This window comes from Protopterus annectens, chromosome 11.part0, assembly GCF_019279795.1.
Source record: "Protopterus annectens isolate FY-2018-M chromosome 11.part0, PAN1.0, whole genome shotgun sequence".
NCBI lineage: Eukaryota > Metazoa > Chordata > Ceratodontiformes > Protopteridae > Protopterus > Protopterus annectens.
In genome coordinates, this window is record NC_056745.1 from 271,805,488 (window position 1) to 271,820,184 (window position 14,697).

Here is a 14,697-nt window from a genome sequence, read left to right on the forward strand (position 1 = left end):
CAAATATAAATTTCCTAGATGTGACAATAGCTAAACAAGAAAATGATATGAACACATCTGTGTTTAAAAGGAAGTAGCAGGTAGATATTTGCATGCAACTAGTATGCATGCACCTCACGTCTTTAAAGGTATAGTTAAAGCACAAATGGCCAGAGTAAGTAGACTCAACTCAAAGCATGAGGTCTTCTTAGAGCAGTTGAATGATACTTATGAGGAATTCAAAAGTAGTGGATACCCTGAGGATCTGCTGATAAGTACAAAGAATTATGTAATAACACATAGGGATGGGGAGTTCAGTTCTATTTTTAATAAGTCCTTTGGAGAACATGATGTAATAATGCCTACAAGACAAGTGAGCAAATTAAGATTTTAACCACATTTAATACACAATCTGATACAATTAGAAAATAATAAGTAAGTACTGGAAGATACTACTAGCACAGGATGATGTTCGCTTGATAGTGGGTGATAAACCCTACTTTAGTTATAGAAATATGCGACTTTGAAAAGCTTGTTAGGATATAAAGATTTTGTTAATGTAAAGCCTAATTTTGGGATAAGCAATAAACAGGGTACCTATCCATGTCATAATTGCACTAGTTGTAGTGATATTGTTACAGATACAACAAGAGGTAGTATTTTTATACACCCTACATCAGGAAAGGAGTATAATTTTCATGGCTATGCCACTTGTGCCACTGGTAATGTGGTCTACCTTGCAACATGTCAAACTTGCTCTTCATTTTATGTGGGGAAGACCACTAGAAAACTTAAAGAATGAATAATAGAGCATAGATCCAACATAAAACATAATAATGAGAATAATGCATTGTCAAGGCATATACAATCTTTTGGAATTAAACATTGTTTTAAATTTAGAGTAATTGATTGTGTTTTAGCAACAACTAGGGGAGGTGATCTGTCCAATTTTTTGGACCTTAAGGAATATGAGTGGATATTAAGACTTTCTGCTGACACACCCCCTGGTTTGAATGCAGCATTATCTTTAAAACCTGTTTTAAATAGGATACAACAGACTAAATTAAAATAATTATTTATCTTATTTTGTAGAATAGGTTTCAAGTCTATAAGAATAGTTTAACTATTTTATTTTTGATTAATGATTAAATATTTTGTACTTGAATCATGTGATTATGGCTGCAAGTCACATGATTATTTTATATGTATATATAGGGGCGTGCTTAATATACCTGTTGTCTTACATTGAAAAAGGGTTTGTTAACCTGAAAGCTTTGTTGTTTTGTCATAAAGGTTTATTTTTATACTCAACTGTCGTTGTTCTTTGGCAAAGTGGGTAGCTCAGAGTCAAACAGTAGGCAAATGAAATTGAAAGGAATCAGACTTGGATATTCCCCATCTAGTTGTTCAAGATACACTTGAATTGGGTTATGGAGGAACTCTTTTGAGACCAACCTGAAAAATATGCCACCTCCCTCTATTGAGTCATCAGATGGATTGCCAGGGGCTTTTTAGTTCATTCTCCATGGCCTAACCCAAAACTTCTCCGACACCATATCCACTGCTTTGGTGACTCACATAGATGCTACCTTAATGGCTTGGTGGTACCGCTTAGCTCCAGAATGTCATCTGGCAGCATTACATGGAAGTCATCTTTCTTTAACCAAAATCTTCTGGCGCCCACTAGTGGATGCTTGGGTGAGAGGACATGTTCATTATTCCTTGGTGTCATTTTCACTGAGTTTATAATAACTGGACAATAAAGGGATAAAAACATTAGCAGTTATTTCTACTATTATTACTATAATTTTGAATGGTTTGCATCTTACATTTGTAACTTCTGATGATTTATGCTGATTATGAGGTAACAGGACTGAGAAAACAGGGAATTCCATTGTGTGTGTGTGTGTGTGTGTGTGTGTGTGTGTGTGTGTGTGTGTGTGTGTGTGTGTGTGTGTGCCTGCGTGCATATGTGCATGTTTTGAAATGGAAAAGTAGTTCAATCATATTACTTTCAACAGCAAAATGACACAGGTAAGGAGCAGGGGGGACAGGAACAATTTCTCATATTAATGTTTGCCACTTTTCAATGCTTATCTTTGAAGTTACTTATGCAGACACCACTTGGAATAATGGTTATGGTTTTCACCTCCCATGTACAAGGTAGGTTCATAGATTAGTACTAGGCTAACTACCGTTGTGGGCCATTTCAAGCCGAGCCAATTACCCCATGTGAGAATCAAACCCTGCACCTTGTGGTCGTAAGGTAAACACCTTAACCATTATGCCATCCTCCCACCACAAAGTTTGATCCTGACCTCTGACCAATGCCTGCTTGGAGTTTGCATGTTCTCCCTGTGTCTCTGTGGGGGTTCATCCCATCTCTGAAAAACATGCTGAAACTCTCCAATGAATGGAGCTGTGGGCAGCAGCACAGATGCTGTATGGTGCCCTATAGGGGGAAGAGTGGTATAGATCAACTGCTTTGGGGCATCTACTGTGGTGCACAATATCCTCAAGATAGGAGAACATGGATCACGGACTGCACACAGTGGCGGTTGGTCATGGCAACTACTCTGACCTAAGGCAGGGACCCATGCTAATTGTGGATAGGGTATATGTTCTCCTACTGGTCAGTGTGTGCCATAAAGCCCAGCAGCCCTGGGTCAATAAGCTACTGGCTGGCTGGGTTACCTGAGATAGCTTGAGTGAAACTTGGATGCAAAACCAATCAACCTGCCAAACATGAACTAAGAATTGCTACACTTTATGTGAGTTCACTGATGGGACACAGTTGGGAAGTGGATGACATGATGATACAGAAGAGGCTGGACATCCTATGTATTACAGAAACAAGATGGAAGGGCAGTGCAGCACTTGGGATCCAGAGTCTACTACTCAGGAGGAGTTAGAAATGGTGTGGGAATTGTGGTGAGAGAGAGAGAAGGCAGTGAGGGAGTGAGGGATATCATCAGATACAGTCATCCCTCTCCATAAAGGGGGAGTGACTACAGACCCTGGGAATTATCACCCCATTAGCCTGATGAGTCTGATATGTAAGACTATGGAGCGTTTTATCATGGACCTAATTAATAAGGATATAGAGAATCTCCAAACTCTAGATCCTACTCAATTTGATTTTGTGAAAGGTAGATCATGCCTGCTCAACCTGGCTGACTTCTTTGAGTCAGTCACCAGAGCTGTGGATGAGGACAAGGCAGTTTATACAGCCTACCTCGATCTAGCCAAGGCCATTGATACCATTCCCTACTCAGGAATTATTAATAAACTCACCAAAGTAGGCATCAACCCCTATATCACTAGGTGGATTGCAAACTGGCTCACAGATAGAACGCACAGTGTGAAAGTAGTGGACTCCAAGTCAGACTGCTGACCAGTCATGAGTGGAGTCCCACAGGGATAGGTCCTGGGTCGTCTCCTGTTTGGCATCTCCTTCTCAGAAGTTCAGGCCAACACGGAGGGACTCTGGCTGACCAGGTTTGCAGATGACTTCAAGCTGGGAGCCATTATTAACTCCCCAAGTGATGTAGATATCCTACAGAAAGGCCTCACTGAGACCAATGACTGGTGTCAAAACCATGGCCTTAAACTTAATGCTAAAAAATGCTTCATCATCCCCTTTGAGAAAAACTCAGTTCCCACTAAGTACCACATTGATGGGAGCCCACTAAACACTGAAGGCGTTATAAGAGATCTGGGGACACAGGTTGACAGCAACCTCTCCTTTGACCACCACATTGCCACTGTGATCAGAACGTCCTTCTATGTGGCACATCTCATTGCCAAGGGTTTTGCATCCAGGAAGAAAGAGGTCATCCTCTCTCTCTCTACTATTCCCTCATTAGGCCAGTCATCGAGTATAATGCCCCATTTGGCATGTACCTCACTAGACACATGCAACAGCTGGAAAGGCCACAAAAGTACCTCATGAAGAGTATCCTAGGCCTTAAACACATGTCCTACATGGACAGACTAAAAAAAAATCCAGCTATTCTCTGTCTCATATCATCTACTAAGAGGCAATCTCTACTTGACCTACAAAGCCATGTCTGAGCCAGCTGTGTTAGAAATGCTACATGTAAAGAAATCCCAATCCCTCTTCACCACACGCTCCAGAGACCTCAACTTCATTACCACAATCAACAGAACATACTGGAGGGATAGGTTCATATCCCAGAGATTGCCCATGCTCTGGAATAGACTTCCCATACATATCAAGCAGAGCACATCACTGGGCCTCTTCAAGAGAAATCTTGATGAGTGGATGGGAAATAGAGTGTTAACCCCGCGGATCACTACAGTGGCTCTACTTGATAGAGGCACTGGGAACTAACAACGGTTGTCATTATGCCAGGGTACTTCTATGGGTTAGGCTTGTAAAGGCTCCAGGGCCATTAGCCTAGTACACACCTATGAACCCATGAACCTATGAACATGAATTGGTGTTGATAAGGGGTGACTTGAATGCACATATCAGGAGAGACAGAACAGGATATGAGAACTACTGGGTTCTCATGGGTGGGGAAATAGATGTCTAGCAAATGGCTTGATAGTAGCCAACACATGGCATGGTTCAGAAACAGAGACAGTCACAAGATCACATACAAGAGTGGCCAACATGCAACTCAGGAAAAGGAACTGGGGTAGAATCCATGATTGCAAATTCATCCAGTGAAACAGTCAGCCCACAGCATAAACCACTGGTTGCTACAATCAGCTGCAAACAGTTGTCAGAGAAGGCTCTAAGGTCATCAGAGACCAGGCTGAAGACCTGGAAGTTGACTGGACAGAATGTACAACAGTTCAAGGAATTACTCAGGGCTTTAGCACCCCAAGAAGAGGAGGAACTAGGTGGAGTTGAAGAAGAGTGGCAGCGCCTAAAAACAGCATGTGTTAGGACTACAAAAGAGATATGTGGCCGTGCCAGGTATGGAAATAAGGTACATAAGGAAAGCTGGTGGTGGAATGCAGAAGTTCAGCAAGTCATCAAAAGAAAGAAAGAGTGCAGACAGAAGTGGGAGATAGAAAAGACCAACTAGGCTAGGAAGGAATACATGTTGGGTAACAAAGAAGCTAAGAAAGTAGTTGCAATAGCAAAGAATAGGGCATTACAGGCACTGTACCAATTTCTGGAAAGTGACTCATTACATCAAAAGCAGATGGAAGGAGCATTTCCAGCAGCTTCTGAATGAAGAAAACCCCACAGAATCTGTACTGCCTCAGAAACAACCTACAATGAGAGAAGAAGAGGAGCCTACCCTAGAAGAAGTAAGAATAGCACTAAGAAAATGAAGGCAGGAAAGCAGAAGGCTCAGATGAGGTCACAGCAGATATAATAAAGATGCTGGATGAGAGAGGGAAGAAATGGCTCCTGAGGGACTCATAGCAATGTGGAGACAAAGGTGTATCCCACATGACTGGAGAATAAGCATACTCATGCCGGCGTACAAGAACAAAGGGGACATCCACAACTGTGAGCAGTACAGAGGCATCAAACTCCTATCACATTGCATGAAAGTTCTAGAGAGGGAGACTGATAAATGGATACGCAGAGTAGTAAAATGTCAAATGGGTGATGAGCAGTTTGTATTCAGATCAAGATGCAGCACAATTATCCCGATGTTTGCAGTGAGACAGATAGTTGAGAAGCAGCTGGAGATTAGGAAACAGTCCATCTGGGCATTCCTAGACATGGAGAACGCATATGACAAGGTCCCAGGAAAGCTGATCTGGGCAGTACTATGGTGGTTCAAAGTCCCAGAAACATTGGTAGAATTAGTACAGGCTACATGCAAGGACCCAATGACTCAAGTATGAATAGTGTTCGGCCTTACAAAGGGGTTCCCAGTGGGAGTGGGTGTACACCAGGGTTCACATCTGATGCCACTGCTGTTCATACTAGTGATGGACTACATTAGACAAACAGGTTGGAGGGGACAGATCAACAAAGTTGCTGTATGCAGACAATGTGGCATTACAGGCAGACTGAGCAAGAACTCCAGTAAGGCAAAGGATAGGGGAATGGAATGCAAAACTGAAGGCACATGGGATGTAACTAAGCACAGATAAGATGGTGGTAATGGCGGCAAATTGGAGAAATCAGAAGATGCTGAGCACTGAGATAGAAGGGAAGATAGTGGAACAGGTAAATAGCTTAAAGTATCTGGGAGGGGTGGTTGAGGAGAAGGGAAGTCTGAATTAAGAGGTCAAAGCTGTAATAACAGGGAAACACCAGACAGTGGTACTGATGGTCAGTGGTAGTAAGGCAAACAAGTGCATTGGGAAAGTCAATATGGGGATGTTTAAATGTGGTCATTGTAATTTTTGTAGGTTTATTTCAGAAGGACCATACATTTCCCTACCACACCTGGAACACGCTATACAAGTGCCTGGTTATTTTTCTTGTTTAAGTAGGGGAGTAGTGTACATCGAGTTATGTTCTGGCTGTAATTCATATTAAGTGGGGAAGACCACTCATACTTTAAAGGAGCGTATCAGAGAACACGTATATAGTATCAAAAGCAAATATTTAAAAAGTGCTTTATACAAACACACTGTAGAGTGTACAAAATATAAAAAAATATATTTTCTATTTTAGAAGTGTCTGTTGATCCCATAGGTGGTGATTAAAAGAATATTGTGGAACAGAAAGAAATTGCTTGGCAGATTACATTGGGGGCTGATAAAAAGCCCGGTCTAAATGATGCAATTAACATTAAATGTTTTCTTAAATACAGGAAACGTACTCTTAGGAAGTTTTAATTTATTTTCTGTGGTTCCCTGACAGTTCTACTTCCCAGTGCAGGCTGCTTTAAAAATTTAAGTGTGCTTTTAATTGACTAATTGCTTTGAGTTTTTTTATTGGCTTACATAGTTTTAAACTAGGTATAATACTGTGGTTGCTTTGACTTGGTTTTTATTGTTTGTTCTGAAGAAGTCCTGTTGAGATGAAAGCATGGAATAAAGTTTTTATATGCTAAGCTACTTGCTTTCCAGTATTTATTGACCATCAGTACCACTGTCTGGTGTTTCTTGTTGTGTATTTGGACCTTGGTTACACACTTTATCAATTCAGTTCTATAATAAGAGGGGATGCAGCCAAGTAGCACAGAGTGTAAGGTGTCTATGACAAAAGAATGCCAAAGAAGCTGAAAAGTAAAGTGTGGATGGTTCGTGGAGCTGTTATTAAAAGATTTGAAGTGGACTTGTTTGGTGTTTGTTGGTGCTTTCAAGTGCTTTCTGTGGTTTTTTGAAAAGTAAAGTGTGTAAGACAGTAGTTTGACCAGTACTACTGTATGGTACAGAAACTTGGACAGTAAAGGCAGAGCAGATGAAGAAACTAGAGGTGATGGAAATGCAGTTCCTGAGAAGGGTAGTAGGAGCACTCTGTGGGAAGATGAAGAAATGAGGACATAGGATCTAAAGCCAAAGTAGCTCCAGTTGCAGAAAGGATCAAAGAGAACAGATTATGGTGGTTTGGACATGTGCAGAAAAGTAGAAGACAATCTGGCGAAGAAAATTTGTGACAATCAGAAAGAAGGTAAGAGGATATGAGGATGTCCAGCAAAGAGGTGGATGGATTGTGTGAAAGAAGATCTGCAACAGTCAGGAATGAGTGTCAAAGAAGGCAAGAGTGTGGCATTGAATCGAGAAAGATGGTGACAGGAAACGTGATTCCCTGATCCTATGTAGAAATTGGGAAAACGCGTGCTGATGATGATGGTGATGGTGATGATGATGGTCTTTGAAGTTAGTATACTTAAGTAACAGGGGTGGTAATGGATTTAATGCCCACTTGGGGGCAGGGAGATCTGTGGAACCTGAGAAATGCGTATTGTTTGTGTTTTATCTTAGTTTTTGATGGAACTGGTTCGGTTTATGTGTTTTTTATATTTAGATATGTTTTCTTCTTTACTGAGTAGTAGGATGCAATGATCATCCCTTCATGACTTTGTCAAGGATCCACTGGATTACCATCAAGAGAATCACCAATCATTTTTTGTTTTGACCACAGCTATTTGCCACTGCCTAAAATTATTGCAAACATAAAGCCAGCTCTGTGGCATGGAGGGATGAAGACCTGACTATAACCCAAGCAACCTAAACTGGACATATGGCCTGAGTGCAAGAGATCCAAGGTGGGGGAAGCAGGGTCAGTGAGACAAAAGCATACTCATGTCTCTCAAGGGAAGAGGTAAGGGAGACATGAGGTTATATCTGCTGCTTTTTTTTTTTGCTGAAGATTAGGAGTCACGCAAGCAGTGCATGCTAGTAAGAGTGTTGGTGTGACCATAGAGGAAAGTCGATTACTGTGGAGGTAGGGTGTTGTCCTCACATTGCTCACACTGCACCCCCCGACACACACACACACACACACACACACACACACACACACACACACACACACACACACACACACACACACACACACACACACATATGCATCCATACCAAAATAACCCAGCACAGCAGGTGTTTGAGCATATTTCCAAAGTCTTAACAGTCTGACACAGCATGGTGCCCCCACTACATATTTACTTCTCTCCCTGGTCTAACAAGACCCACCTGGTAAATGAACAAACATCCCAGCTGTGGGGGCACTAAGAAAAATGAGCACTTGGATGTGCAGGGAATCAAACATCAGCAATAGCTAGCAGCAGAACCTGCTATGCCAGCCTAAGCAGAAAAGTAGCTGAAAAAATGTTGAGATCTAGTATAAAGAACATTTGTACATTTAGAATCCATTTTCCTCACCTACCCATGCATATGAAAGACACATTTCTGGAGGTTGAGTAGAGCCCATCCTATAAAAGAAGAATCAGATGGCATCCCCAGGACATCCTTATTACATACTTGGGTTTCATCTGTCTAGCCACCTCTCCAGCCATCTGACACAGCAATTCATTGATAACCAGTTTACAGCTCCAGCTTGGTGCTGGACATAATTATGTCCATCCCAAATGTTGTTGAAGTATAGTATCCTGTGGTTAATGGGGCCTTGACATGCAACTGAGGCAGCTGACTTATGACATGCCAGAAATGCAGAATATACAGACCTTTGCAGAACAGGTGACATGTTTACTGATATTCTGAGGTCAAGGCTAACATTTCATTAATACGTACAACTTTAAATATTGAACACTTTTATATTTTGTATAAAAACAGCAGTAGTATCCAGCCAAACATGGCACGACACAATGTGTAAAAAATTTGTAAATACTTTATTAAAATAGCAAACAGAGAGAGATAAAAAAATAAGCGCTGTCACACCTATCACAGGCGCTTCTGTATTTTCTATATTTTGATTAAAACACTGTAACTGACATCATTGTAAGCTTTCCTAAATCCACATTGCTTACATGTATAACTCCATATACTGTAGCCAGTACCATCTCTGATGAACCTTACTGTAAATGATATGTGTTAGCAAATCATCAATCCAAACTTGTAGTAAATGAAGTATTGACTCTTGGCTGTGAAAAACATTATCACTTCCAACAGTAAGCACAATATAATGGTGAACTTCAGGTACTATGATAATATTCCTTTGTGAATCTCAAGACACACCATGACCAAACCGATAAATCATGTATGATGAGTCTGCCCAGTGGGCCATTATTGTCATGTGTTATTACTGTCTTGTATGATGAGCCTGCAGCTGCTTTATTTACTGGTTATCTTTTTTATATGATGAGGTGGATACATTCAGATGGAGAACCTCAAACCTATGTGACCACACAACAGATGTTTAGCATCACAAATTTACAAAATGAGTTAAGTTATACCATCATGCAAGACGAGCAAGATTTTTGATTCATTGCTTTGTGAAGATGGGGTTCCTCATGATTCTGTCTAGGGTCCACAGTTTTTAATTGTTTTTTACTCGGTGTTTATGATTACTTTTCCACCCGTTTCTATAAGTACTAAAACTCTGATTTGTGCAAATGATGTTGCTCTTTATTGTAGTGGAACCTTATTGGGTCACTGTACTTCTCTTTACAAATGCATTTTGAATGAACTCAACACTGTATCAGTGATCATAAACTGATGTTAAATATCTTACAAATCATGTCCATTTTTAAGGTAGAAAACAAGCAGTTTGCAGAATGTGTTACTGAAGGTAGTCAAGTGGGCCTGCTTCTTAAACCATTCTTATCACACTGTATGAATATTAGTTTAATGCTAAAAAATGATTTTGAATAATTTTCCTGTATTAAATAAGCTACACGTTATTTCCGAGCATAATCATAAAAGCTCCTTTGATTCATTTATTATCAGTTTAGTAGTTTTATTTATTTATACTGTTTTGCTTGTAATGTGTTTTTGTTAGGCTTATTTGCTAAATTATATCATGTTTTTCATTTCATAACAAATTCTTTCTGATATTAGCCATGTATCCGATATGCAGTGTAAGTGGGGTTTTTTGTGTTTTAAAGTTTTTTTCTAGGTGCTTATTAGCCTCTTCACCAGCTGACAATCACCCCCCTCCCCCCATGAGTCTTAGCCCATTTGTTCCCTATCAGTGACAGTGTGGCCATTGACTCAGATAAGAGCTGACTTATGCAAGCTATCATCCAAGTAGACATGGAGGTTATTTGGTGCAGTTGTTATCCAATGACCATCAGCCTTCTGCAGTACCACCCCAACACACTGTTCGGACCATAAGTCCAAGGAAACCACAGGTGAGTGCCAGTGTTTCTGACAGTCCTCCTCCTATCTCAGTCATTGTTTCTGCTTTTTCCTGCCCTCACTGCTCAGCCAAAATCATCATTAATTAAGAGCACCTACATCATGCAAGGATATTCTGTGCCTTACAACTGGGCATGTGTATGCATGCAAAACTGAAGGTTGTATTCCTTGTCTTGCCAGCAACAAGCAGACATATCCCAGCTGTTATTATTGCCAAATAAGCCTCTACATCCATGATACAACTTTAGTCAACCAGAATCACCTCACCTTCCTTCCATGATAACCATACCAGTGTCAGCTGCTCATCTCCTCCCATCTGGCTCTTCCAGAATCCAAGTTGCCAATCAAATTTGGGTCACCTGGTTATATCCAGGGTATTTTTATCTATCTGGAAACAAGCTGATAATTCAGGATTGGCTTATTTATTCATAGGTTTTGTATCCTAAGGAATTACATGCTGCGCATTTCTGGGCATCATATTTTTAGATTTGAATATATGGCAATCCTGATAGACAATCTTGCCACAGAAAACTGGAATCTGTATTATTTTCACAATATAGGTTATAGTAACATGTAACTATAACTTCAAATACCCAGAGATCGTTCACTGGTAGAAGGTGTACATTTGCTTTTTGTATATCTCTTATTAGTTACCATATATGACCTTGTCTTTCAGTTGCTATTCCCTATGACAGCTGTTGTTCTTTGCTCCAACCATCTCGTTCCTAAGAAGGCAGGTGTTTTCAGTTGTTTACATGTTACTCTGCAGTGCAGTGAAGCGAATGTATGCATAATATATAAGTCTTGGAAGTATATTTAGAAGTTAATGTTTTCTTCTATCATCTATTCAACCAAATAATGTTCAAGTTTAGACTGCAATTACCTCACAGTGATGTCATGGCAATATTGTCAGAATGAGGAGTTGTGATGCTAAAAGTGTAATGCAGTTTATGAGTGCTTGTCAAGGCTATTGCTTGTCTCATTTGTAAACATAATTGCTCTCAAAACTTAAAAGTATAAAAATAGAAATCCTTAAATGAAATAATCATGGATCATGTGTTTGTCACAACCCAAAATAACCAGTACCGGCATGTCCATAAAGGACAGCATTTATAAGAATAATAATTAAATAAAAGTACTGTATGGCCACCTTGGTAACCATTAATTAACTGAGCATTCATAAAAAAAAAAAAAAAAAAAAAACAGCATTACTACTTTTAGTCAAAATTGTTTCAAATATATGCAATGGAATACCAGTAATTATTTTATAAACATATCCCCTTTTTTATTCCCTGATGTTAAGTTGTATCATAGCTGGCTTTAGGCACCAGCGAACCGTGGTGGTCGCTGGGGGCCCCGACCACAACAAGTTATCTTATTTTAATATTTTGTAAGATATGTGTCAAACTAACAAAAGCTAGTATGGCAATCTTGCTCAAATCACCATGTGGGTAATAACAACAAATTCAAAGATACCTCTGGTTACAGTAACAGTGTTTCTTTAATTTTCATCACAGTCAAAACTTAAATGTTCATACAGGAGGTCATTATTTTACTTTCAGGCTGGGGACTGTGTGGTCATCGTTTCCTGAACTTTTTCAACAGAGCTCAGAGGTGTACAACGAAGGTTAGTATAGCTTGTGTAGGGGCAGTGTACTGTATTTTTTTCACTTTCCTCACAGTCACACATCAAGCATGCATACAGATGGATGCTTTTAGGGAGGAGGGGTGAGGAGTAAGGAGGCATGCTATGTATATGTATGAGAGCAATCACTTAAAATACATGACTGTAGCCACTTGAACCTTTGCTTTCATTCCCAGTCTAACACCACAGGATGCACATGCAGCAGCTGTATTTTGCGGGGGGGGGGGGGTTACGGAGACAGGCAGTATTCCCATATAGGATTTCTGCATCCTCACAACAATTGTCTTGTTAGTTTATTATGAGATATTATTTTGTCAACTGTGAACATTAAACTTTGGGCACAACTTATATCTTCCTTCAAAGAAAAAGTAAATAAATAAAAGTGAAATAGTTTTCTTACTCATAACTTTTATTCAGGCTACCATTGGATTAAAAGGTTGGGAAATGTGCTAAAATGCATTCTAGAGCATCTATGATTTCTGAGAGTCCTGACTTATTTGAGCTGTTTCCTGTGTGTTGATTACTGTGCTGGTTTGTTCATGAAAGATGTGATGAAAGGATGCAAGAAAAACTAAAGTTGAACAACAATACTGAATTTCTTTCCTTAATCATAATTTCTGTTCATGTACTTCCACGGTGGTGCAGCGGTAGCGTTGTTGCCTCATAGCAAGAGGTTCTCCCATTCAGTTCTCGGCTGGAGTGCGGGGAGTGCCTTCTGTGTGGAGTCTGCATGTCTTCCCCGCGGTTGGGTGGGCATTCGAAAGACATGCATAAATGGGCGTGCCTTCGTTGAAGGTTGAACGTCGAGCTGGCACCTCGGCGTTCGTGAAAATCTACTAGCAATCATTAGCGGACCGGAGTTCCGCTGTGGCGACCGTTAACCGGGAAAAGCCGAAAGACAACAACACAACCATCATTGGATGAAAAGTTTGTGTTAAAAGAAAAAAAAAACCTGGGAGGTGGGAGGAGCACTGGAGAATGTGCATGTGGGGGAAGTGTGGCAAGAAGCAGTGGGCAGCACCAAGGGTGCCATTTTACCAAAGTCCAGCCCTATACATAGAGTTGCAGTATTGTATCATTGTTGCAACTAAATGACAGTAACAGTGAATGTTCCTTTGTGAGATGGATCAACATAGTGTGGTACACAGGCCTGTTGAAATATAAGAGCATTGTAGCTACAGCATGAATTAAGAGGGTATTTGGAAGGGAAGGCAGTGACAGGGGACACTTAAACAGGAAGTGCCCAGGGGGCCCCCAACTTAACCTTTGCTAGGGCCCTCAAAATGCTAACATTGTCCCTGGTTGCCATCAACTTAGTTAATCAGAATTCTGCTAAAAGAGCAAGGGTTTGGCTTCTGTCAGGTATAAGCAGCAGAAATACGATCAGTATATTTAGATGCCAAAAGAAAAGTTACTTTATATGTTACGAAACATTGAGTCATAATATTGTAATGCATGACATTTCTGTCTTCTTATAGTGAGTAAAACATAATTTTACCACCAAACTAGTCAATGGTGTTATAGAGTTCTTCATATATGCATGTATTGCAGTTCATGCAAATACACAGATAACTGTCACAGAATTTGTATTGTAAAGGGATGTTTATATGTAATTAAATAGAAATCCTGCTTACCCTATTAGTAGCAGTTTAAAAGACAAACCAGTGGTGCACTTGCACATGTATCTTTGTGGACACAGCAGCATGCATTATACAAAACCACCTGAGTCTTTGCACTTTCAAGCTAATGAAACTTACCACTTCTGTAAAATTTTCTTTTAATACTTGAGTTTCCACTGAAAGAAGGGGTGGGGGATGTTCTCGACAGGGATGGGCAAGAGTTTCACTTTGAGCAAAGACTATCCCCTAATTAAAACAAAAGTTTATCAACTAAAAAATGCTAAGAACTCCACAGTAGCTCTGCAGATTCAGGACAGTTTCAGTTCTCTGTACTGCTCGTTTAAATATGGAACTTTATCTCTCCATACCATTATGTTAAACTCAGTATTCAGTTTGATATAGTCTTTCTATCTCTGTTACATACCTCTCAACCTCTGTTACATACCTCTCAACCTCTTAATGCAAGAAATCTGGACAAAACCTGACAAAATGGGGGGACAAAGGCACAAAATTAAGCACAGATTTTAAGTATTATTCTTATAATCTTAGAAAGTTGTTAAGAGTAACAGGGTTTGTGTTAACCAACATTTAATGAAGGATATGAAGTCTGAAACTCAAATGTGTCATTATTTATTGACTTCAATCCTCAGATCATCCCACTGATTTGCCAGAAAACCACAAATGTTACGAGTAATAGACCAAAAGTATGACGCAAAACTGCACATTCTGCAAAAATCTGGACAG